Source organism: Schistocerca americana, chromosome X (genome assembly GCF_021461395.2).
Source record: "Schistocerca americana isolate TAMUIC-IGC-003095 chromosome X, iqSchAmer2.1, whole genome shotgun sequence".
In the NCBI taxonomy this organism is placed as follows: Eukaryota; Metazoa; Arthropoda; class Insecta; order Orthoptera; family Acrididae; genus Schistocerca; species Schistocerca americana.
Window position 1 is genome coordinate 666,193,951 of NC_060130.1, and position 23,837 is coordinate 666,217,787.

Genomic DNA, 23,837 nt, shown 5'->3' on the forward strand with positions numbered 1-23,837 from the left:
GATTGTTCCTGTCCGAACACACTCCTTTTGGTGTCCCACGATTCCTTTAGCTCATTGAAAAACGCTTCGTTTCTCAGCGCCACGATTCTCAAGTTGACGGGTGAATGAGCACGCTAGGTTGATGTATTTGCTAGCTGCCGCTGTAAAAATTCCAACTCGTGACGGCAGTTGCGCTCCTGGCACGGAGAGGTAATGGTCCACAAAACCAAGCGCCAAACACTTTCATCTTCCTTGTATCCAAAGATAGCAGGTAGCTGGCATCGAAACGAGACGGCAAATATTTAACTGGCGCGAGTCCGTACGCAGCGACGCTAAACATTACTTCCTGAAAATAATGACGCGTGGGTAAGGACTCCAGAAAGCTACGTCACGTACAGAAGCAGTATGGGATTTCAGTTTCCCATGCACTTCACAGCAGGAAATGGAACACATATCTATAAAAAACATTATTGTATTTCGTAAAATTATACGTACAAATAAATGAACTAATTCCGGGAATGTGTTTTTTAAGCATTTGCCGGCTACGGACTGTTACAGAAGTCTGCGTCCAGCGCCAACAGAATTGTGGAAAGTTTAATGTGAAATCATATGAGGATTGACTGAAAAGTAATGCCTCCACCTTCGTAACTCATCAACAGTTGGCAGCATTGGTATGCGGCAGGTACTGGCTTGTTCCTTACAAGGGAACCTCCCCATCGCACCCCCCCCCCCCCCCCCTCAGATTTAGTTATAAGTTGGCACAGTGGATAGGCCTTGAAAAACTGAACACAGATCAATCGAGAAAACAGGAAGAAGTTGTGTGGAACTATGAAAAAAATAAGCAAAATATACAAATTGAGTAGTCCTTGCGCATGATAAGCAACATGAAGGCTAATGGGAGGTTAGGAGCGCCGTGGTCCCGTGGTTAGCGTGAGAAGCTGCGAAACGAGAGATCCTTGGTTCATTCTTCCCTCGAGTGAAAAGTTTACTTTCTTTATTTTCGCAAAGTTATGGTCTGTCCGTTCGTTCATTGACGTCTCTGTTAAATGTAATAAGTTTAGTGTTTGTTTTGCGACAGCACCGCAAAACCGTGCGGTTAGTAGACGGAAGGACGTGCCTCTTCAATGGGAACCGAAAACATTTGAGCGCAAAGTCATAGGTCAACCGATTCCTCCACAGGAAAACACGTCTGATATATTCTATACGACACTGGTGACGGCATGTGCGTCACATGATAGGAATATGTTGCCGACCCACCTAACTTGTACACTTGGTGATTGGGTAAAAAGATTCTTCTACCTTGCCCGGTTTAGGTTTTCTTGTGGATGTGATAATCACTCCCAAAAAAGTGACGGACAGATAATAATTGTCTGATAATAAAGAATTAAATTATTCACTGGAGGGAAGACTTGAACCCAGGATCTCTCGTTCCGCAGCTGCTCACGCTAACCACGGGACCACAGCGATCCTGATGTCTTACTGTCCTTGATGTTGCATATGTTGCGAATGGACTACTCAGTTTGCATATTTTGCTTTTTTTTTTCATAGTTCCACACAACTTCTTCCTGTTTTCTCGATTGGTCTGTGTTCAGTTGTTCAAGGCTTATCCACTGTGCCAACTTATAACTAAATCTGAGGGGGTGCGATGGGGAGGTTTCCTTGTTAGCCTCGTCTCTACAGCTCCAGTTGGCGGGAAGTCTTATCACTGAACGGTTGTGTTGTTACAGTGTTAAGTATGGAACCTTGCACAGACGGTCGGTCAGTGCGATTTAAGCAACGTGCAGTCATTGAATTCTTGACAGCAGAAGGTGTCACACCAGAGAATAAAAGCAGTTAATGGTGACTGTGTTGATGTGAGGAGTGTGTGTCGTTCGGCGAGTAAGTTTAAAGATGTTGACGCGGGAACATCTGACTTGCGCGCCAAACAAAGAGTTGGACGTTCTGTGACAGCAGCTACCGAGTTTCAAAAGCAAAATGTTGACAGATTGATTCAGGGCGATCGTCGTATCACTCAGAGAGAAACTGCAAGCACAATCGGCATTTCACAAGAACATGTAGGTCGCATTATTAATTACTTGGCTATCGGAAGATCTGTGCACGATGGGTATCCCAGATGCTGACTCCTGAAATGAACGTGCACAGACTTGAAATTTGCCAGGAACTCCTCTCGCGTTACTAGAATGAAGGTGACGCCTTTCTCCATTCAATCATGGGACACCATTATGCTTCTGATGAAGACGCTGAGAGAACTATGAGACTGTGGTTGCGGAAACAGTGTGTCGACTTCTTCCGTGACGGCTTCAGAAAACGTATCACTGTTGGCAGAAATGTTTCCAATTGGCTGGTTTGTATGTGGAAAAGTGAATATTGGTAATTAAAGATCACATTCTAAGGATTGTTTCTGCCTTTAATTTGTTAAAATATTCCCATCCAAACCCAATTAACAAAGGTGGAGGCATTACTTTTTATTCAACCCTCGTCAGTCTACGACATGATTAACATGCTGGACATAGCCCTGAATTTATTGGACGGTAGTGCATGAGTTGTAATGGCCAGCACACTGTTCTCCAGGCCATTTGTTCTGCGGATCATTAGTACCGGATTTCGAAACTGAAACTGCCACTCCTCGTTGAAGTTGTTCCCAAAGTGTACTCAAAAGGTTATGTGAACTCCATGTCTGTCCTCCCATCAAGAAAAAATATTCCATTGTTCATGGATTGAATTTTGTTCCTCGATGTGGCAGTGAAGTACTCTGACACAACACTTACTGAAGCGGACAGTGTCAAGAACACAATTTAAGTTTCTACTTTTCGCAACAAATAATTTGCTTTAGGGAGTAAATGAAGACAAAAGGAAATTTAAAGTCATATGACTTCGTTGGCTGTGAGATGCCATGACGATATGTAACAACTGATACGGCGAGAGCTTGTGGAGAAATTATGGTGAAATGAGTAATTTATTTCTACAGATTGTACTACTTAGTATCAACCGAAGTTTCGAATAGTAGATCATAATTCTGAGAAATACGTTTCTGTATTGCAAGTTGTAGTTGGATATGCTCAGATGCAGGGCCGCATAGTTTTCATACCCACTTAAAGTGCTGGCAATGATTACTTCATCAAAAGGAACATGCCTGCGAAATGCGGAACAGTTGCTTTGATGCGAGAGAGAGGTGTTCAGGCGATCATAACGGCCAGTGTACAGCAGTAAACATTACGACCTTCGTGTGTTATCTGTTTGTCCGTTAAGTAATCTGGCCAGCGCGTGATGTTTGCAGAAAGAAATCAATTTGAGAAGACCGCCTGTCGTACGATAGCCTGTTTTGACGTTTAAGGATACACTGAATTTTTTTCATGCGTTGCTTTACTATGTTACTTAAAAACTTAAAAAAATCTACTATAAATGAGTTTTGTACTCATTGTCAAAAGTAGGTACGATTTGAAGATCGCATTAAGTGGAATGTATGGAACATTCATTGACGCTGAACCATGGTTGTGGTTGTGTTCCTAGCTATTTACTACACTAGGCGAAGAAGACCCGCATGTGGAATGTGTGGAATAGAAGCGATATATCTAAATAGAAAACGTTGGGGGCTATCTGTAGCTGTTCGCGAAAGACGTCGTTGTGGACATTGAGGTCGCATGAGAAGAAAAGTGTTGCGAAATGCGACCAGTGCCGCAAATCATCAGCAGTTCGTTCCAAGGTTGGTCCCTTCCCAATGTCAGAAAAGCAATGTAATACAAGTAACAAGGTACATCAACACAGTACTGTTAGAGTACACTATGAAGGAATTTCTCGCCATTGCAGTGAAACACTTAGGCAAAAAAAAAATGCATTTATTTTTCAACATAATCCCCTTTAGGTCATCTTCAACGTTTTTCTACAGAAAAGATAGCGCTCTTCGAAGTACGCATTTGCAATGTGTGCAAAATACCAATAGCTTTCAAAACTCTCGTCATACCTAGTCTAACATTAATTAAAATTTAACCTTAACGTTGAGATGAACATTGCATTACTTTGCTAGGTATAGGAGGTGACAAGCTACTTCTTCCCTCTGATCTTTAAGCTAACTTAATCGTTCAGCTACAGAGGGAGCTTCAATTTCACGTGGACTCCGAACCAGAATACAACTTAACTTTTTATTTTTAACAAAAAAGAGCCTGTTTCGGTCTGTATTATCGTCATCAGACCAGAGGTTTAAAACAGCTATATTTATTATTTTTGCACTGCGTTGTGGCTAATTGATACTTCGGTCTCTTAAATCGGTTATTAACAAGAAACAAAAAAACACCTATTACAACCGAGACCAAATAAATACCGAAAAATACCAGGTACTTAGAATTAAAATACCGATCGGTTTTGTCATCCCTACCGCAGACATGTACCTGCAAAGAAACAGAAAATTTAAGTACTTTCTCGAACTGATAATTAAAACTTCACCACTACCCCTCGTAAAGGCAGCCGTTGTGTCGGCATACCAATTGCGAGTTGAACTATATCAGTTTTCCCATCCTGGGGGTAATTACGTCCCTGAGGGGTAAAATGAAATCTTTTGAGTAGTGAAAACGAAGAGGGTACTGTTGTTCCAGTCACGAAACTGAATAATTTTTATCACTATTTTGAAAGAATGTAATACTGACTACACAAATTATCCAAAATAACACGAATCGCATACTTTGTACTTCGTACCATACATCTATGACGGGGAAAGAAAACGTGTACATCACAAATGCTTAAATACCTCTTGAAAATGCCTTCTCTGAGTTGTAGGTAGTTCCCACATTAGACTAGAAATTGCTTCATTATTCACTTCGCAACAATAAACAAATTGACAGCACGACACAACAGTGTGATGGCGACTACACAGCTGTAACGCCTACTAAGTATTGTTATTAGTGGCATCGATCAGGGGCAAAGCATTGGCAGCCTAAAATCTCCCAATTTCTGCCATTTCAGAAGTAAGCAGGCCCACAGTCAAGTAATTTATAAACAGTAAATATAGTGCACACGTTTTAAGGCGGTTGATTTAAATTGGTGTAGAGCGTGTGGGTGAAGCGAGTATCGCTAGTGAGAACAGCGATACATGTTTTGTTAACAAGTGTCTACCCTCAAAGTGGATAGTTAACTTTCTTTTCTGAGGAGGAGCTGTAGGTAGCACCCGCGATTCGGTGAGACTTGCTCCATCGTTCTGTTAAAAACAAAAGAAAAAAAAAGGTTGTTAGAAAGAAGCTATACGCTTGTCTCATTGATTCATTAGTTCGACTGATGACCATAGATGTTAAGTCCCATAGTGCTCAGAGCCATTAGATTCATTAGTTCATCGATTAATAAAACACCATCAAAAACTGAATATCATTTACCTTTCGCCATTTTCAGAATGAATGTGCTCGAAGATTTTTTTTTTTTTCATTCTGAAGCGTAGCTAGGCGTTTATGTTGTTAAATGTGGTGAGAGGGAACAATAGGATACTAGCTTATGTCTGATGCAATCAGGGTAAAGGTCTCAGAAAGGTTGGTAACCACTGAAGGCGTACCTGTCCACTTGTTACAACATCAGTACACTGTACGATGGAAGATTAAAAAAGAAGGTAACGTTTTCATCGTCGCTAAGGATAGATTCAACACTGCAGTGCTTTACTAGGCACTGTCCCAATGTAGTTGTTATACCTTTGTCTTTTTTTCCAACATTTAAACTGACTTACACAGCTTGTTACAGAGGACCTACAGTTTAATGTGGTCTCCGAATCACTTGGCAACTTGTCATTTTCGCGTTAGCAAATTTGTACTAGATGTGGAAGAAGCGATTAGTCACTGAAAAAAAATGGAGTATCGATTTGGTATCGATTGTCGCACATTTGTATATGTAATGTGAAACTCACTAATCCACATGCCACAACGTACTGGTTACCCGAGTACCAATATTGATGTAGAAACAGCGGTCTTCGTTGCAGTGATGCGCGTAGGTTATGGATAATTCCGTTGTCAACGGCCAGTACTGTTTTTTTCTGTTCGTCTCGCGAGTTGAGAAAGCTTCAGCGAAGTAGCGAAAGGCGGCGTGTCTACGTGACGTCTGGCGCGCACCACACAGCAGGCGGGTTTCTGACCTCACTGCTGGCCGCAACCTTCTTCTCTTTCAGTTCAAATATCAGATTCGTACACGAGTTCAGAGTCTTTGTCTCGTAAAAGCTCTCATTGAAGTGCTCATCGACCCACACCTGTATTTCAGTAATCGATTGCAGATGACGTAATTTTCAAATACGTAATGTGGCCACTAGCAGGAAGGCTCAACTTCGTTATCAGATATCTTCTACACTTACATAGTCGATAAAGACTAAGATCAGTACCGCAGTCTCCACTGCAGTTTCTCGACTTAATTTCATGTCATTTTTGACAGAGATGTCAAGACTTAACATTTACTTGAATCTGACTGGTGTTGACAGGGGGCAATAGATAATTTGTCATAAATAAGCAATATCCCGCTGTTTACCTCAAGCAGTATATGTAATACGTGGGATACTGCAAAACCCACCTCATTTCGTTTTTGCTCTGAGAATTATTTTATGCCGTCCATTTCTGGCTTGCTGGGCAATTCCTACACAGCTGAGCAGTATTCAGACGTCTTTAAAGAGCTTTCGTGTGCGGTGGAAAGGTGGATTTTAGGTTCACTTGCGTCAGCAGCACTCAGCACTTGAAACCTGATTTTAGGTTCACTTACGTCAGCAGCACTCAGCACTTGAAACCTGTTCCCAGGACACCAGGTCTTCCTGTCGTGATTATCGGTTCGTGCGTCGCTTATCATAAGGAACTCGCAGGAAGCCACTTACAAACCTATTAGACGCAAACAACAAAACAAGTGCTTACCACTTCGCCAAGAAGTTAAGGAGTGGCTGTAAAGAACATGCATATGCAGTATTTTTGTGTTGGTGAAACGGCAATGAGGCTGACGCTAAACCTTCGGAGCAGTGGAGGTTTGTACAAGATAAGTTTGTGACTGCCATCGAACAAGTGATCAACGAACCCAGCACAGTATACTGTTTATTCATTCGTTAAGAAGTTTTTCAGAATATCGCTGACACCTCGTCTTTTTGATATTTTTAATCGCAACTTCTGAACATAAGAGCATTAATTTCAGTAAGTACAATTTAACTGATACATAATTAGATTATGTAATGTTTTCTGAACGGGTTCATCCTCTGCATAGTAAACTCGCTAAAATCAGGCAGCATTGTCTAAATAAATGGGAGACGACAATGTTCCTTGGTGGCTGTCGGTCGCATGATGTTGTTAAGGCTGGCGGCGCCAATGCATTTTGACCCGAGTGGGATGCGTGTCACCACAAGATTTAAACTATCCCGTCCTTCGATATCCACACGTACCTATAACTAGACAGCGTTGCACATAACAATCATTAGCCACCTACGCTGTACAAAGATAGTTTCACAGTACAGCTCCTCATATGTATAATTTTCGAAATAATTTTCTCTATTCTCAGTGGAACTTTTCATGCTTTAAAATCACTCGTGGTAGCTGTTATTTCGAACTGTCTCCTGACAGTTGGTGACATCCATTGTCCCACTTCTACGTAATCTTTGAAAATCTGAGGTATTTGTAGATAGGTTTTCTCTTGTTATCAAAGAAATTTGATATTATTCGGTATAATACATCACGGAGAATTCTAAAGAACTTTGAAGCATGTTTCTGGGTTTGATGTCATTCGTGTTTGTGATACGGGATATTTGCGTGTAAAAGCGGAACTGGTTCTGTATAGGAGGAGGTAACCTTCAGGAACTGTAGTCCCCATTAAACTGCTCTCTAAACTTCGCTGTTCTCTATTGTTACACTCCTATGACCTAACTGTCGTCAAACACACCCGCTTTTTCAGTTGCGTGGAGCAGTATGCTACATATGATCGACCGAGATGCCACACTGATGATAGCACTGGACTTGTTTCCAGAAGGAGCTGCGTTCAGATGCTCTTCAGACCATAGTGGAATAGGTTTCCCTAACTCGTTTCAAATGCTCCCATTTCCCCTCTTTATCCTTGTCCAGTACTGCCTTATTTTCCTCTCTGATTTAGGGTCTGGGAGTTATTCTCAGAGAGGCCAGTGTGACGTGGCGTATCTTGTAAAGAGCTCTTCCGTCGTTTCAATCGCGTGGGGAAACCTAAGTCTGACCAAAAAAGAGTATCTCAGAGATGTCCTCACTTGTGAACATTGTTTGGATGAGAAGCCAATGTCTACTTATAATATTGTCCTGAGAGTTCATGCATGAAACTAGTGGGTTGTCGATTATGCAATCACTTTGCGCGGAAATATGTTTGTCTCGGCTGAACGTCAAAAAATAAATAAATAAATAAATAAATAAAATAAATAAATAAAAATAAAAAATAACATAAAATAAAATATGGCTGCCTTATATTGTCGATAATCAGCGTCTTCGTAATGCTACATCGTATAAATATTTAACTCGTGCTCCAGTTTTCCTCGTGTCTTACACCCCTTTCATTTGCCGGCCAGTATGACGTCGCCGTAGATAGCGTGAATTCAGTTGCGAGCACTAGGGCCTACTTTGGGCCACTTACCTAGTCAGACAGCTGAGTGTACTAGCCAGACAAGCTAACGATGTGAACTAGAACCTCAGTATGTTTCTGTCAAGGGCAGTGATCTAAGACCTCTGCTGTTAGAGTACGCTTCAGTTACCGCGAAAGGCTTACGAACCTCTCGCTTTGTAACGGGGCGTGCTCCGAAACAAAGCCATTGCCGGTCGTCACTTGTTTTCCCTTTTTATCGTGCCAATCGTAGACGAGAGGTTGCGCAAAATAGTAGCTCTGCGCTGATCCATAACGCGTTCTCGCGAATTTAAACTCCTAGGACACTATTTGTGGACGATATAGGCCAAGATACGATTTCCCGTTTTGAGCAATTCTGAGTAAATCTATCAACTGCCGGTAAATACAACGTCGATAGTCCGTCTGTTGCAGAGTAATGTTTAAATAGAAAAGTCGTATAGCGCTGTTACACGGGAGCCAGGTAGGGGATGGAAGAATGGAGAGGGTGAAACTAGGTGTCGCCACACATGCTACTTATTGCGAATAGCCGCGAGGGGACTCCGGAAATTAACTTTTCCATCCGACTGACGGGTCAACATCGGTAGTGTTATTGCGGAAAAGTTTGGCGTTCAACCCAGGACACTGGCGCAAAATCCGGTGATTACGATCTATGTTCAAATACCTCTCCTACCCTTGTTGGCCACATACTATACCTGGATCAGAATAACGAAGCGACCGACGGCTAGTTCTTTACAGGTAGCTATAACCATTTAGAGAATGATATTGGTCACGCCTTTTATTCTGTTCAGCTTTGTCATATTGCGTTGCTACCTCATGTACCAGTTGACACGGTCAGTTGCAGACGGCACTTACGGTGACCTTAAGTGGAATGACCACATATAACAAATAGTAGGAAAAGCAGATGCCAGACTGAGATTCAAGGGAAAAATCTTAAGGAAATGGTATGCGTCCACGAAAGAAGTGGCTTACAAGGCGCATGTTCGACCGATTCTTGAGTATTGGTTGGTTGGTTGGTTTTGGGGAAGGAGACCAGACAGAGTGGTCATCGGTCTCATCGGAATAGGGAAGGATGGGGAAGGAAGTCGGCCGTGCCCTTTCAGAGGAACCATCCCGGCATTTGCCTGGAGTGATTTAGGGAAATCACGGAAAACCTAAATCAGGATGGCCGGACGCGGAATTGAACCGTCGTCCTTCCGAATGCGAGTCCAGTGTCTAACCACTGCGCCACCTCGCTCGGTCTCGAGTATTCTTGAGTACCTCGAAGGAAACGTTCTATTGACGCACAGTCAACATGGGATTAGAAAACATCATTCCTGTGAAACACAACTAGCTCTTTCTTCACATGAAGTGTTGAACGGTATTGGCAAGGGATTTCAGATCGACTCCGTATTTCTGGATTTCCGGAAGGCTTTTGACACAGTACCACACAAGCGGTTCGTAGTGAAATTGCGTGCTTACGGAATATCGTCTCAGTTATGTGACTGGATTTGTGATTTCCTGTCAGAGAGGTCACAGTTCGCAGCAACTCACGGAAAGACATCGACTAAAACAGAAGTGATTTCTGGCGTTCCCCAAGGTAGTGTTATAGGCCTTTTGCTGTTCCTTATCTATATAAACGATTTGGGAGACACTCTGTGCAGCCGTCTTCGGTTGTTTGCAGATGACGCTGTCGTTTATTGACTAATAAAGTCATTAGAAGATCAAAACAAACTGCAAAACGATTTAGAAGAAATATTGGAATGGTGCGAAAAGTGGCAGTTGACCCTAAATAACGAAAAGTGCGAGGTCATCCACATGAGTGCTAAAAGGAACTCGTTAAACTTCGGTTACATGATAAATTAGTCTAATCTAAAAGCCGTAAATTCAACTAAATACATAGGTATTACAATTACGAACAACTTGGAAGGAACACACAGAAAATGTTGTGGGGAAGGTTAACCAAAGACTGCGTTTTGTTGGCAGAACACTTAGAAAATGTAACAGACCTGCTAAGGAGACTGCCTACACTACGCTTGTCCGTCCTCTTTTAGAATACTGCTGCGCGATGTGGGATCCTTACCAGATAGGACTGACGGAGTACATCGAAAAAGTTCAAAGAAGGGCAGCACGTTTTGTATTATCACGAAATATGGGAGAGTGTGTCACAGAAATGATACAGGATTTGGGCTGGACATCATTAAAAGAAAGGCGTTTTTCGTTGCAACGGAATCTTCTCACGAAATTCCAACCACCAACTTTCTCCTCCGAATGCGAAAATATTTTGTTGACACCGACCTACATTGGGCGGAACGATCACCACGATAAAATAAGGGAAATCAGAGCTCGTACGGAAGGATGTAGGTGTTCATTCTCACCGCGCGCTATACGAGATTGGAATAATAGAGAATTGTGAAGGTGGTACGATGAACCTTCTGCCAGGCACTAAAATGTGATTTGCAGAGTATGCATGTAGCTGTAGATATTGTTCACCAATCTGGGATCCTTACCAGGTAGGACTTACAGAAGAGAGAGAGAGAGAGAGAGAAGATACAACGAAGAGCGGCACATTTCGTCACGGAATCGTTTCGTCAGCGTGAGAATGTTAGAGATGCTCAACAAGCTCCAGTGTCAGACGCTACAAGAGAGGCATTGTGCATCACTATTGAAATTTCGAGTGAGTGCTGTCCGGGAAGATTCGGATATCGTATTACTTCCTACCACATACATTTCTCGACTACGACGAGAAAACTCGATGAAAAGAGCTAATACAGACACAATCATTCCCCCCTTGTGCCATTCGCAAGTAGTACGAGAAGTACCCCCGCTACACCCCGTCTGATGGCTTGCAGGGTATTGATGTTGATTGATCTTTTTCTTGTGCCGTTGTCCCGCATCGGCGCAGGGCCGGCGTTGTTAGCTAACGGATTGTGCATGGATGGTTTGTTTGGCCGGATATTCTTCCTTTCGCCACCCTGTGTGTACCCCCTACTGTCTGCGTGTAATGTGAAAGTGAGCGAAGGTTCTCACCTAACGGGACGTGACAAACCGTCTAAAACCCACGGCCCGGCTGGCCGGTGCACCGATCCTCGCCAGCCACGGTGGCCGAGCGGTTCTAGGCGCTACAGTCTGGAACCGTGCGTCCGCTACGGCCTCAGGTTCGAATCCTGCCTCGGGCATATGGATGTGCGTGATGTCCTTGGTTTAGTTAGGTTTAAGTAGTTCTAAGTTCTAGCGGACTGATGACCTCAGATGTTAAGTCCCATAGTGTTCAGAGCCATTTTGAGCACCGATCCTCGTAGGCAATCGGCCGAGTGGACTCTATGCGGGGCTGACGCATCTCCCCTTTCCGGAGGCGACGCTTTAACGCGCACGGCTACCCGGGCAGTTGCACGAGGGAATGTGTTACCATTCTGATAAGCAAACCCAGTACTGCACGAAAACGGGCAGCGAGTGGCTGTATCCAGAACTTAAACGTCCAGCTTTTGCTGTCGCAGCAGTGTTGTGTGCGCAGACAAATGTAAACCGAAAGCACAGCCTTCCAGTGCTCGACTGTCAGTCACTTTATTTTGATCGAGAAAACAGTGATGAAAATTTCTTCCATCATTAGGATTCGATCCACCTACTCACGAGATGAGCGTCATCGCGCAAGCGTACGTTGCGGAGGCCTTGGCCGGTCGGAGTGGCCGAGCGGTTCTAGGCGCTACAGTCTGGAACCGCGCGACTGCTACGGTCCCAGGTTCGAATCCTCCAACGGGCATAGAAGTATGTGATGTCTTTAGGTTAGTTCGGTTTAAGTATTTCTAAGGGATTGATGACCTCAGAAGTTAAGTCCCATAGTGCTCAGAGCCATTTGATTTTTTTTTTTTTTTTTTTTGCGGAGGCCTTCTTGATTCAAGCGTTTATCATATGAGATCATTGCTATACAGTTAAATGGATTTGAGCGCTTTTATCCTGGAAAGCTGAGATCGGGGAACGAGTGAGAAAAGAATATCATCAGTAAACGTTGTATTGAAGTAATAGCGCTTTTGCCGGTAGCTTGCTCTCAGTTTTCTATGTAGAAAAGTTGCTTGTCAAGAAATGTGGCCCTTCGTACTAAGTATATTCTTCCAGATTCCTTATCTTTAATATTAGCAGACGATTCACGGACTGGTCCACAGTTTCCTCTGTGAAAGCGGTTTTTATTTTCAGATACAAGGTTTTGCTGTACCCCTCGAGCAGGGGCAGGGTGGCTGTCGTTGGGGCTTCTCATCACGTTTGCTTGGGCTGGGACACATGACCACTCCCCCGTGTAAAACCCCTCTCTTATCCCTCTGTTTTCCATTTGTTAGATATAGATATGGTCTACCCTTTTATGCCTTCTACTGTGTGTGTTTAATTTCCTCGTTTTATAGTTTGATTGCTATGAATGGATCCGTCCACTTTTAGCGAATAACTCTGGAATCCCGGGACTGACGAGCTCGCCGTTTAGTCCCCTAATCCCCTCAATCAATCAATCAGTCCAATCTGTTAGTAGTGCCACTGCATGGAAAGTCTGAGGCAGAAATGTGACCAGGAATCTGCCCGCAGTTTGTGGAAACCTAGGTGTTTCGCTAGGTTGGTAAAAGCGGTTTTGTACAATAAGCTGTACGTGCATCTTACTCTGGCAGTACCCATGGGTCGAAATGGCAGGTTACTTCATTCTGACGTCATCGTAACTGATACCAACTGCGCCTCTCCACAGCTGCACTGCGCACTGCCGTAGTTTACTGCTTGTAAACGTGGGTCACCGTCATGGCACGCCTCTGCACCGACATAAACTTTATATGACTCCTGCTTCTTTTCAAAAGAGCTGACCCAACGAAATCTCTCTATAAACACCAGCATGATCCGCGAACGCACCCTGACCTTATCTCCTAGGTAGGCTGAGTGCTGGAGCAATATAAAAGATAATTATACTGTAGTCGGTTGGACCATCACTTTGCAGTCTATTCACAGAGAGCTGGGACGAAACACAGTTTCACGTGGCCGACCACCACCTGTTCCAGTGAAAGCAGGGGGTGCACGCTTAGAATTTGGTCGCCGTGCTGACGTCACAATGATGCGTGTGTCACTCGCGAGAAACCTTGACAAGGATCTTGGGCTGCAATGTATTTAAAAAAAAGCGCAGAAAGCAGACGACATACGAGATTCAAACACAAGCGATTTTAATAACAGTGACAGTTACAATATTGTTAAAGAAACGATAAAACTAAGTTAATTCTGTCGAACCTGAACTATTTTCATTCAGGTTTATAACAAAACTCTCTTCTCTCTCCTATATAATGCAATCTAATTTCCACGTTTGAGTTTCAGCTTTTTCCATCACATGGAGGCCGACACATTTGTTCCACTCCTCTGCAGTCACTGTTCTTACTACTTGTTCTAATAGTTTTTTGACTTCCGACATTTTGTGTGCGGCTTCATGATGCAACATAGGCTTTGATTGTGGCCCAAACTAACTCGATGGCGTTTATTTCGTACTGGTACGGAAGAATTCTGAGAATAGTTTTCCCTGCATTCTTAGCCATTTCATCTTCCGCATATTCGTTGTGTGCTTCTAAAAAATGGTTCAAATGGCTCTGAGCACTATGGGACTTAACATCTATGGTCATCAGTCCCCTAGAACTTAGTACTACTTAAACCTAGCTAACCTAAGGACATCACACAACACCCAGTCATCACGTTGTGTGCTTCTGTTTTTAACGATTTCTCATAGTTCGTCTTTCAACGTACCGTCTTCAAAAGCGATATTTTCAGATTTTAGCCATTCTGAGTTTCTGCCGGCGTGTACAATGTTCAAACAACTTACGGGAATACAGTCGGAACCCGGGTGACGTCGTCGACAATCGCAGGTATATCGACGGTTGTGGATGACATGGCCCGGCTGCATTCCCCTACGTTGTTTCAACGTTTTATTGGAAGTCCCATTAGGAACATTTTCTTCTCGAAGAGTATGGTACGGCTCGTTATCAAGATCAATAATTGCGTTTACGTAAAGCCGAGGAAGATTGTCTTGAAAATAGAAAAAAGAAAAAGAATAGCTATTGGATGGGCGCAGAAACAGTGAATGTTGAAAGTGAGTAGAAACACTGATGTTCACGCTAATAATCAAAAACTGGTCTTTCAGACATAACGAACTTCACAGTCATATTCTAAGATCACCGCCGTATAACACCCCACAATAGAACGTTCGCAACGGATGCGGCCACATTAAGCGCGCGCTCCTTGTATTCTTCACTCGTCGACAGCAGCGCTGTGTTCACGCGCCAGCCGTCTCTCGTTTTGGTATGCTGTTTTTGTAGGTACTGTTCTTTCCATCCTCCTGAGAAACAGCTCAACCAAGGGCCTACAGTTTAATAAGTAATCCGAATCTCAGTACGAATTCATGCAGTGTGAGCAAAACTTTACTACGTTAACTAATTCTTATGTTGCTTCTTTGTAGACCAACGTAATATTGTGTATGTCCTACAGATTTAATTTATTTAATTAACCAGTGTCCGGCTTGCAGTTCCATAATCAGACTTTAACTGACTATCGTCGTCAAATAAGTTACCTTTGAAGATGCAGTAGTAATGCAATTAAAAAAAAAGTTACTGTTCAACTTTTAACCTTTTTTAACTTGCATTACCACTGCACTGTCAAAGATGAGATTTACTCTGTTCGTGCCTCATTCTCGATGAATAACATCTTATCCAATGTTGTTTACAAATATTATAACTTTTTTGACTACGATAGTCAGTTGAAGTCTGATGACCTTGTAAACCGAAAACTGGTTAACTAAATAAATTAATCTTGTAGAACACATATAATACTGCGTTTTTAATTTACAATACAGAATTTTGTTGGTGGTTCTAAACTACACAGGGTAGTATTGTCGTAGCGATGAGATTTTCACTCTGCAGCGGAGTGTGCGCTGATATGAAACTTCCTGGCAGATTAAAACTGTGTGCCGGACCGAGACTCGAACTCGGGACCTTTGCCTTTCGCAGGCAAGTGCTCTACCATCAGAGCTATCCAAGCACGACTCACGCCCCGTCCTCACAGCTTTACTTCTGCCAGCATCTCGTCTCCTACCTTCCAAACTTTACAGAGGCTCTCCTGCGAAACCTTGCAGAACTAGCACTCCTGAAAGAAAGGATATTGCGGAGACATGGCTTAGCCACAGCCTAGGCCCTGGGGAATGTTTCCAGAACGAGATTTTCACTCTTCAGCGGAGCACTTGCCCGCGAAAGGCAAAGGTGCCGAGTTCGAGTCTCGGTCCGGCACACAGTTTTAATCTACCAGGAAGTTTCAGCTTAGACAATAATCACTTTCAGTGTAGCGAGTAAAAGCTTGCATAGAATGTCAGGGCGACGTAGCCTGCGCCATGGTTAACAGGGTGGATTCGTATTCGTGAGGCTGGCTGTTACGTTTCCGTTCGGCCTTCCAGATTGTAGTTTTCAGTGGTTTCTTAGGAGTGCTTAACACGAATTCTGGAATGGTTCGTTTGAAAAGGTCACAACCGATTGACAGGGGTGGACAAAAAATATGGAAGCACCACAAATACTACACATTTCCATGTCTAATACGGTGTAGGGAAACCGTTGGAATTCAAAGCAGCTTCCAGTCCTGTCTGAATGGATAAATACTGGTCCTATAATGTTTTCAAGGAGAATTTTATACTATTCTTACTGCAAAATAGTGGCAACTTCAGGTAACGACGATGGAAGTGGGTAGTGATCACGCACCCTTCTCTCCAAAATAGACTGCAAAGGCTCAGTAATATTGAGATCTGGTGAATGTGGTGGCCAGGTCAGATCTGAAAATTCATCTTCGTCGTCATAAAACCAGTCCTGGACGATGTGATCGCTGTGAACATGGGTCCTGTCGTCTTGGAACACAGCATCACCATTGGGGGAAAAACATTGTACCATAAGATGGATCTGATCAGCCAAAATGTTCGTATAATCCTTGGTAGCAATGCGACCATGCTGAGTAACAATGGGGTCCATGGAATACCACGATATGGCTTCGAAATCATGAGCAAATCCGCACCATGTATCCATCTTGGAACGTAAATCCGGCTAGAAGTTGGAAACAGTGTGAAGCTAGACTTACCTGACCACATGGCATTCTTCGATTGCTCAATAGTCCAGGTTTTATGGCATCGGCGCAACGTTTTCCTGGTGACTGGTTTTGGCATTCCAGTTCGCCCTGCTCTTACCTGCTTATGGAGCTCTCTTTGTTTTTTGTTTTTGTTTAGACAGTGTTGGGGAGTGTGACATTCAGCTCTGCAGTGACTTTTGAAGCTGCCGTCATCTTATTTTTCGTCACAGTCCTCTTCAATGACCGTCCGCCACGATCACTCAACACACTCTTTCGTCCGGGTTGTGGCTTAGCTGATAATGAAATGATAATTAAATGTACACCCTAGTTGCAAACAGGCGTCGATATACTTCATTGGGGACGTGTTGAAAATGTGTGCCCCGACCGGGACTCGAACCCGGGATCTCCTGCTTACGTGGCAGACGCTCTACCCATCTGAGCCACCGAGGGCACAGAGGATAGTGCGCCTGCAGGGACTTATCCCTTGCACGCTCCCCGTGAGGCCCACATTGCCAACATGTCCACACCACTACATTCGTAGTGCGCCTAATAGATGTTTGCCCATCATACTCATTACTCGTGGCAGATTAATCTACTAATTATCATTTAATTTCTAGCAAAGCTGCATGGTCATCAACGGTAACTGACTGCTCTTTCGGGAACAGATACTACCGTCATATATAGTTAACTGATGTTTTCCGCTTTCCCTATATGTGGCACAAATCTGCGATACGGCACCTTTTGAAACACCAAAAACTTCGGCTATCTTGGTTATGGAAGCACGCACCATACTAGAACCAACATTTTGCCCACGTTCGAATTCACGTAGCTCCTACTTAATGCAATCACAACTACACAGAACACTTTTCTGACCACGATTGACCCTTGCGACGCATTGAGGGCACTGCACAGGTGCCGTTCGTGTTCAGAGCACCCTGCAGGCTTAGCTGGCATCTACATTTCTCTTCAAGCATGCATTTCTCGCACTGTGCCCGTATTTTTGTCCAGCTTCACCATCCTTTTCCTGTCCGGGCTTGGGTTCCGTCAGTGGTAACCTCACATTCGGATTTACGCTGAACAATAGAAAACGTGGGTAAATTAAGTTGATGAGATTGAATGGAGGGAAATAGCCTCTGACATTCACAGACAGCGTTCAGTGGCCTGAATCCAATGAAATAATTGAATATCAAGGTCTAACCTTCCAAAGGATATAGAGTAAAACGAACACATATAGTAGGTAGGGCGTATGTAACGCTGATTTAACGGGAGCCTTCCGGAAAGTGCGCCGCCCGCAAATGCTAAAGAGAGAGCGGACAGGGAACAGCGACTATGGCTGCTGCTCGAGTACTTGGGTTGCTAATCAGATTGGAGTCCCATTCGTTCAGAACCAATCTTATTCAGATGCCGAGAGACTCTTTCGAAGGAATATTACGTTCTTTTGGCCAAGGACCGTTTCTGAGTATGGAGAACCAACAACGGACGTGACTGCCTCGCTACCGAGCGAGATGATGCAATGGACGCGCTGTGGAGGTCAGCAGCGTTGAAATCTCCTCCCAGCCCTTCTGGTTTAAACTTCACGCTGTTTCCCTAAATCAGTGCAGGCGGTTGCCGTGATGGCCATGGGCGCTTCCTTTCTCCATCAGTCCCTAACCAAGGTAGTTTTCTTTTTCACCACGTCGAAGTAGACGTTTACGTAATCTCTTCCTTTCGAGCTACGCGCCTCCAAATCACGAGTTGAGCGTGTTACTGACGCTCTGCCTTGGTCGAACACAGAGCGCTAATATAAGCAAAACAGATAACCAGCATGACGTGACTCACGGCAAAGGTGTTGAATTATTACAACATCCGCTGCGGCCACTCTGATCTCCACTTACGTCAGCGTGCTGCCTACCTTCCTATCGCGTATACCACGTGTCTTTTAGATCTTTGTGATGTGCCGTTTGCCCCTCTTTTTCAGCTGTCACTCAAGGGCAGTGGCCTATGAATGAATGGATGTGGCAGTGGGAGACAGGGTGTGCCGCGTCACATTGATCGCTCCGAGAGCACGTTGAAGCCTCACTGTGACGCAGCTTCTGACGTTTCCACAATCCTGAACGAAAAGTGAATGGCCGGTCACGGTTCTGGCCGCAGATGTGCTACGTCCACATTCTCGAGGCTTCAGGTTCGGTCACCAATCTGGTGAATCTGATAAATTTACGTCGTATTATTTGTTGCGTAGAGGATCGCCTTAGGTACGTTGGTGGCGAGCTAAGTATTCCAGAATGAAACTGCCTTTCAAGAGAGTAATTTACGTTGAGTTAACCTCTATTGGGGATTAAACGTGTGTTCCGGAACGTGAACTCGTTTCTTTGTTGCTCACAGACAACGTTTTATCATTCCTGATCCATACGGGCGCAACTCACGGACGCATTCAACTGTTTAATGTACCACTACCTCTCTTCCATGTTTGTAAAATTCACAGGAGCTCTCTTGGTTACCTTGTTGTAAAATACCACTGAGGATGAGAGAGAGAGAGAGAGAGAGAGAGAGAGGGAGGGAGGGGGGGGGGGGGCTACTAGAAACCATTTCAAAAATCCTGCCACAGGCTTAGTTAATGTGCAGAGAAATTGATTTGTGCCCAGCCTCGCAGAAATCCACGAATTTAACCGGTGTAACGCAGTGGTGAAGGGTTTGACTCTTCGTCTTGTTCTCGCAGTCGAGATAAGCGGTGTGTAAAGCCCCATCTGATCACACAAATTTAGGTTGTCTCTGATATCTCTAAATTTTAATTATTTTTTATGTGAAAAAGTTATTTACAAAACGCAAGAAAATATGATAAGGATGATATGATGAGTCGATAAGTATGGAGACTTCTGGAGTACCTAGTAGCCTGTGAGGCTATTATGCCTCACGTGGCCTGTCCGTGGTTGGTTGGTTAAATGTAGACCATATATTCCTTCTTCAAAGTAAGCCCCTCTAATTTAAGTGAGCGCTCTCTGATACCTTGATAATTCATTGTGGCCGAGTTCCATATCTGGCACCATTTTGCATTGATGTTGAAATTATTCTTCATACCTCGCCGTACTAAGATCAGAACTGAAGCCAGTTTTGAAGAATGCCGGATAGGGTCACGAGCATTGAGAAGCCCTGTGGATGGTTGGAGTAATGTAACATTTTCTGTTACCACATCTGGGCTGTGAATGTGTGATGCTAGTGTAAGTGTGCCACGATGATAAAGGGTTTTATTTCAGCGTTAATTCTCATACATTAACATCATTGTTGGCATAGCGGCTGTTTTATCAGGACGGAGAGCAGTATTCACAGACGGGTTAAATGCTAAGGTGATAGCTGCAATACGGAGATGGAGCGGCATTTGCCAGTTTCCTTGTGATGACGTCCTGCGTTTTAAATTTGTGATTGTTATTTATCAAACACATTTGCAATTGAAAGTTATACAAAATATATTTAAACTTCGCAACGTTGACGGAATCACAGGAATGCGTTCGTTTAAGTTGAAAGTAATAATGATTTTCTTCACACTGCAATTGAGTGATCTCCTTTTTTTTGTTCTCGTAACACCATCGACTTCGGCGCTACTAGCCCATTATTCAAAATGGTTCAAATAGCTCTGAGCAGTATGGGACTTAACATCTGAGGTCATCAGTCCCCTAGAACTTAGAACTACTTAAACCTATCTAACCTAAGGACATCACACACATCCATGCCCGAGGCAGGATTCGAACCTGCGACCGTAGCGGTCGCGCGGTTCCAGACTGAAGCGCCTAGAACCGCTCGGCCACAACGGCCGGCCCCCTTATTCAGATATACCGGATTCATGTCACAGGTGCATGTGAAGATCGTGTTAGTAGCCTCGAAATCGATTATGTTGTAATAAAAAAAATGAAGATCATTTAATTGTAGTGCGAGGCAAATTGATATTTACTCTCAACCTACACCAAGATATTCAGGGTTAAAATATGTTTTACATTTTTTTCTGACACCAGCTCAGCTTCGGTTGTTAACTTGTTATTCTATTGTTCAAGTGGAATTACACATATTTCTTTCGCAGGTGAATTTAAACAAAATCTCCACGTCTCGTAAAAACATTCTCGGTTTCTAGATCCTTCGCTTTGATATTTTGTCTTCTATGAAAGATATATTACAGCAAATGCTAGGTAATCGGCTTTGCAAATAGTGGTGCCAGTCCTGTAATTGGTGTGCAAAGCACAGAGTACTGGAGCCAATATATAACATTGAGACACGCCCATTTTTACTGTGAAAGATTTAGTTTGCTGTAGCCAATGCTGAGCTCGGTAGAACGATTTATAGGAATGTTCTTCATGAGAGTCGTCAATGTTTTGCTTGTTACACACCTTCTGAGTTGAACTAAGGGTCCATCCAACGAAAAGCGTTCATACGTTGCATATAGATCGTTATGTCATTTTAGCTTCTTCTGGTGTTCGGATGCCAGTGTCAGTGCATTTGAGACGAATGTCAGGTGATTTCTTTGAAAACGGTAGGACCAATTACCTTCCCAATAATTGTCGAAACCGACTGACTTTAATGATTTTCTCGTCGACTGGACTTTAAAACCTAATCCTTCTTCCTTTGTTCGTCCCTTCACATTCGGGTGCTGCTAGCGCCCGTTTGACGGCGTTGGTGCAGCGTATATGTACTGTAGCGATATTCCTATGCAGGTATATAAGGACCGAGATGTAGGCAAGGGATCACTGTGGCATTCGTGTGTGTCTGATTTACGTGCGGTAAATGCGGATACGTGAACTTAGACGAAGTTATTACCAAATGCGTCCAAACACCACCAACGTGTTGTTACTCTTTTCGTGGCCGCCGAAGGACAAATAGCGAAAGACATCCATCGGAGAATGAAGAATGTGTATGGGGCAGCATGTCTGCCGAAAAGTCAAGTTCCTTGCTGGTCGCGATTCGACACAAGACGCCGGTCGATCTGGGAGGCCAACCTCGACTGCGAGACTAAAGTGAGCACCCGCTCAAAAGTCCTGATCTCTCCTCATGCAAGTATCTCGCCTCCGATCCCTTAAAAAACACCTCGAAGGGTCGACGGTTGAGTCGGACGAGGATGTGCTGCAGGCAGTTACGGACTTCTGCACGGGCCAGGACACGGCGTTTTACAAACCGGGAATATTCAACCTGGTGCGTCTGTGGGATGATTGCCTTAATGCTCAGTGCTCACAGCGATTGACATATCGATTCTGAATTGTACGGCTTTCGAACAGAAGCTTTGTGATCGCCTCTTATACTTAGGACCAGGAAGAAACAGTTTACTTCTTCCGCGTTTGTAGCGAAAATCCCTTCTCAGTTGATTCGAGTTGTGTGTCGCGAGAGTACTAGTATTCGCATGCTGGACAGAAATAAGCACTGACTCTCTTGAACATAACCCCGACCCCAGATAACACTACAGCTCTCTCTCTCTCTTTGCGCCATGTTAGTTTTGTCATTAGAATTTGTTAGCGGCCGTTATCTGCGATGTAATTTGTGCTCTACTTATCGGTAATCGGTGTGTGTGTGTAATGTGGACGTTGTTGGGTTCACTGCTAAAGATAAGCTTTCACTTCCCTTGTGTACATACATGTAACTAGTTGTAGCTTTTATCATGTCGCATATTTTGCGTACTTTTTTCTCTCTGTATCTGCCAGTAAGTATTGCGGACAGCTATTGAAACATCCGCTGGTGTCTGGGAGAACATAATGCTAATTATGAAAAAAAAATACATTTATTGCCGTTTAGAAACAATTTACTTGGTTACTTTGTGTTTGTCGACTTAAAATGCCATCAAAGATGAAGGGCTGACAATCACAACTGCTGACTGAGTGCAGAACAGTTAGAGATGTTATACAGTAACCAAAGCAACGTTAGTTCAGAAACCAATGATTATATATTTTATAGACTCAATATATTTATGAAAAGAAATTGCTACCGTTTGAAGGCTAGGTTAATCTTCTCCTTTTCTATTTTCTCATTTCATACACATAAATGAAGTTAAAGTGACAATTCTTAGTTAATATGAATATCGATTTATTGTTGATGTAAGGGGGAATAGTGAGTGCTATTGTGATCATTTGAAAGAATTGTTTGCGAATGAAAGAAGCTAAAGTTGATCCGTTGTAACCAATAGACAATATTTATCATTGTTCCTTCTGGAAGATGTTATAGTTAGCAAAGAGGAAAAATGAAACTGCAGTTTCCTCTACAAAAGTGCAATACTCTCTATACAGTTAAGTTCAAATTTGACGCGGCTGGAAAAGCTAGAAATTAATTAGCAAATAAATACAGTACTTAAGCTAACCTTTTAGTTACCAGATTTGTTTTTCTTTTCGAAATTAAATGTTCATTATTTCAAGGAAAAGGTTTATTCTCTCGTGGCTTCACTGAAAACAGTGCTACTTCGTTCATTCATACATTCTCGTTTTTTCAAGCTACCAACTTGCTTACACGTGGTAATCCAGCTTCCGTTGACTATGATAAAAACAGAAATAACTGTAAGAAAGACAACTAGCCTAAGTAAAATTTTAGTAATTTCTGTTTATATAATACCTTTGTGTGTTGAACTTCGTTTTAACATGTATCCATGCTCCACAGTTTGAAGAGCATTTATGTGGTAAAACGCGTTACTCTTCTTTGGATCTTCTTTATCTTCTGTACTAATTATATCTTTTAAGGGTCTCAGACCGACGGGCAGTCCAAAGAATAGGTCCAACGAGGGTTTTGTACACTGTTTCTTTCGTGATTGAATAATGTTTCCTTAGACCAAATATGACCTGAATTCAGAGAAATATTATCGACAGCAAGTGCGAGATTTATAGCAAATAAATTAACGAAAGACGGAGCTAATCCCCCATGGTTTACAAAACAGGTTAGAAAACTGTTGCAGAAACAACGAAAAAAGCATTCCAAATTTAACGCAAAATCCCCAAGCCCGGCGTTGCAGAAACTCAAAATTTAGCCCGGACCTTAATACGAGATGCTTTCAGTACTTTACACAACGAAGCTTTGTCTCGAAACCCGGCAGAAAATGCAAAGATTCTGGTCGTATGAAAAGTATTGTAGCGGCGAGACACGATGAATGCCTTCTGTGCGCGATAGCAATGGAAATACTATCGATGACAGTGTTGCTAAAGCAGAGTTACTAAACACAGCCTTCCGAAATTCCTTCACCAAAGACGACGAAGTAACTATTCCAGAATTCGAAT

General features: G+C 43.2%; 1 protein-coding gene and 1 non-coding gene across 2 annotated transcripts in view; one reads left to right on the forward strand and one right to left on the reverse strand.

Moving 5' to 3' along the window:
* Positions 1-23,837, forward strand: part of LOC124555287 (pyruvate dehydrogenase (acetyl-transferring) kinase, mitochondrial) — a 372,705-nt gene that overhangs the window by 94,052 nt on the left and 254,816 nt on the right. The window lies entirely within an intron of this gene.
* Positions 17,006-17,080, reverse strand: Trnat-cgu. Its single transcript has one exon. It is a non-coding gene; the product is annotated as a tRNA-Thr (tRNA).